We start from the raw sequence: 3,587 nt of genomic DNA, 5'->3' as shown, positions 1-3,587 counted from the left end.
AGAAAATAAATATAATTATGTTTTCCCTAAGTATAGAATGATCAGAAATATTGGAAAAGAGATTGTTTCAGAGGCTGCTGGATTAAAAAATAATTGAATTATATGATGAGTGAATCATAATTACTATTAATAGGATGATTACTTATGTTGCCATGACAGTGATTGTCACCTTTGACTGAGTTAAACACATTTTGATTGGCATTATTCAACCAAGGATCAAAACAATCAAAATGGGTTAAATTTTTTATTTTTCAAAAATGATATTTAGAGGTGTTGAGAATTGATGCAGGTACTCTTCAAGTAATGCACACATCTCTTACAAATATCCCTTAGAATTAGCAAATTTCATACTAATTTCTACTGTGTTCAAATGGCTAATTGTTGTCTATCCCAGCCTCATCGTACTTAAAAAAAAAAATAAAAAAAAAATACTTTCAGCCGGGTGTAATGGCTCATGCCTGTAATCCCAACACTTTGGGAGGTTGAGGCAGGTGGATCAGGAGGTCAAGAGATCGAGACCATCCTGGCCAATATGGTGAAACCCCATCTCTATTAAAAATATAAAAATTAGCTGGGTGTGGTGGCTGCCTATAGTCTCAGCTACTCGGAGGCTGAGGCAAGAGAATCGCTTGGACCCAGGAGGCAGAGGTTGTAGTGAGCCGAGATCGCGCCACTGCACTCCAGCCTGGGCAACAGAGCAAGACTCTGTCTCAAAAGAAAAGAAAAAAAGAAAAAACTTTCACTTGGTAACTTTGTGGGTAAATGTTAGCCTATGCAGTGTCCTATAATTTCTCTTTCTTTCTGTCTTTTATCATCATCACTTTCTTACTATTATCTTTTATTCCTCTCCTATTAATAATACCCTCTTTAGTCAATTCTACCTCAGGAAATTTATTTTATACATAAATACAGATCTCTTTTTCCTTTGTTAAAATCTTGAAGTAGACAATGGCATAGAGATATGGATTTTTCTCCATAAAAAAGCTGCAGTGAAGTAATTGTCCAAAGTGGAACTGTCAGTCTCTGACATTCAGTGCTGGACTTACCTTAAAATTTGTGATGTGCATAAATATAACTTGGAGAGCAGATGGTGCAGACACAATGGATCCTAGCTTAAGTGACTTAATCTTAGATCTTAAGATCTACAGTTTGTTGTCATACAAGTAGCTCTATACCTTGCTAAAGAAAGGTGATCTAAGGAAACCAAGCCCTGGAATTAGTCCTGGCCTCATAAGCTGGCTGTCACATAGAATGACAACTAGAGAGATGTGGTATTGACTGCATTAGAGCAGGGCTTGTGGGCATGATGGCGGTGCTTCTCCAATTCTCTATACTCTTGGGTCTTTATTGACTAGGAGAATCCAGCAGTTGAGTCAGAAAGTTGAAAACTGAGGTAACTGTAGTCCTGCAAATTGCTTTTGATATTTCATAGATACTTAGTCTATTTGCACACAGAAAGTGCTGAACTATTTCTGTGCAAAGAGTGTCAAGAGATTCAAGTTTTCATCCTTAGTATTACAATAAATATTTCATCATTAATAACAAGCTTGATACACAATAGAAAACCTCTGAAAAGCATACTCCACTTGATGAGTTTGGTGAAATCCCAAACATTTCATTACATTTCTTAATGCATTTCCTAGTATTAAGCATGGATGTTTCTTCAGCCACATATATGATGTGCCTTTCCCTGAATAGTCAAGCAATATATACCATATAAGAATGTGCCTTTTAGGAGATGAGATGCATCAACAAGGAATGATGAACCAATAAAGACTATAAAATATTTGTAATTTAGACTGTCAGCTCTTACCAAAAGATAAACGGATATGGTGCTTTCATGGAATTCTTTGATAAAGCATATTGGTTTAGTCTGAAGATACTTTCATTTGAGAATGAGGTTTAGGAAAGGGCTTGTAAGCTAAAGGTAAGGGAACAGTGCTCAAGAAGTACCGAGGGTTCTACTTATCTGAAATTAAAAGCAAATCTACTACTAACATACCATCCCAAAACAGTGACCTAAAATCAAGTGTTTAAAAGCTACATAAAATAAAATCCAGAATCCACAGTCCAGTAGTTGTTGTAAATCCAGCAATTAGAATACAGAAGTGAACCTGGCAGCATACAGTTATTTTCCAGAATGTTTGTGTTTCTTGCAAACTTTACTGACTAAGACAAGGTGTGCTCATTTCCAGCTCTGCATTTATATGGAAATCATAACGTATTTTTGCAGAGTAGAATAACAGTGCTGACAACTGTGTTTTTATCCTTACTGAGGGCAAGGGTAAGAGAGACTGTAGGGAAATTCTTCTATAATAATTGGAGACATCGACTTGTTCTTGATATGGAGGGATATGTGACACTAAAACAGGTATATTTATTTAGTCAGGAATTAAAATTATAAGGCAAGAACAAAGTCTGAGTTCAGGGAATTGCCAATATGTCCCAGTTCAAATCCACCAGTTTGGAAGAATTCTTATATAATTTTTTTGTGACTAATTTATGATAACCAAACTCACAAGTGATTCTAAATCAGAGAGATAACTTACTAACTGACTAGGAGATACTTAGTTACTAGGAAAACCAGAGCATTCACGTGCAGTGTTAACACATTTATCTCTGCAAAGGTCTAACAGTGTATTTTATGATAGTCAAGTTACCAGAGGGAAAAGTAATTGGGTAAAAATTGGGTGAACGTGAAGGTTAATATATTAAGCTATGAAAACTTCATGATTCCGTCTCCACTACAGGTGTACAATTGCAAAATAAACTAGAATCCCTTGTCAACTACCCATTGAGCTCTCCTCTGTCAACAGTATCCTCTTGTGATTTCCCTTTTCTAGGTGCCAGTCAATTACAGAAAACAAGTTGCAGATATAGTAATGCAATTGATTAAATTATATTTATTTTACCTGTGTTGGATTTTGATGAGATTAATACGGTAAATCACCCTTTCTGCCATCAAGAGGCAAAACTTTCTTCTGAATCCATGCTTCTCAAACTCAAATTAGATTCACCAAGTGTCTTATTCCAGATTTATTTGTTCTAATAAGGGGGCCATATTATTCTGAAAAAGTCTGCCCTAAGAAATTCTGTAGATAAGTAATCTCATCTACAATATGTAATTTTATAGTCTTAAGTCTGAGATTTGTCAACATTCCTCTGAAGGCAGTTTTGGTATAATAAAAAAATTTGTTAAATGACAGTACTCATGGATAAGAATGACCTCAATGAAGCTGTAACTTTGAAGTCTAAATATATTACCTGATTAGTTTTTCCCTAGACAAGTAAAAAGTCCAAGTCAATCAAACAACAGTTCTCCTATTATGAACATAGGCTGGTATTCAATTCTCATCCTGGAATTGTGTTAATGTAATTAAATCAGTTTTACAATTTGGGACTCACTTTATAAACCATTGAGTCCAAATGTCCCTCTTACAGGAGAGGGAACCAAGTGATTTGCCCATAATGACAGAGTTATCATAAGTTTTAATCCAAATCTCAATATCCAGTCATTTTCAAATATAGCACATGAAGGAAAATATAATGAATATTTTCTACAGGGAAAATATTAAAACTCTCAACTA

The sequence above is a fragment of the Rhinopithecus bieti genome, unplaced genomic scaffold (genome assembly GCF_001698545.2).
Source record: "Rhinopithecus bieti isolate Rb0 unplaced genomic scaffold, ASM169854v2 scaffold_2431, whole genome shotgun sequence".
NCBI classification, from domain to species: Eukaryota; Metazoa; Chordata; class Mammalia; order Primates; family Cercopithecidae; genus Rhinopithecus; species Rhinopithecus bieti.
Note: the sequence above shows the minus strand (reverse complement) of the source record.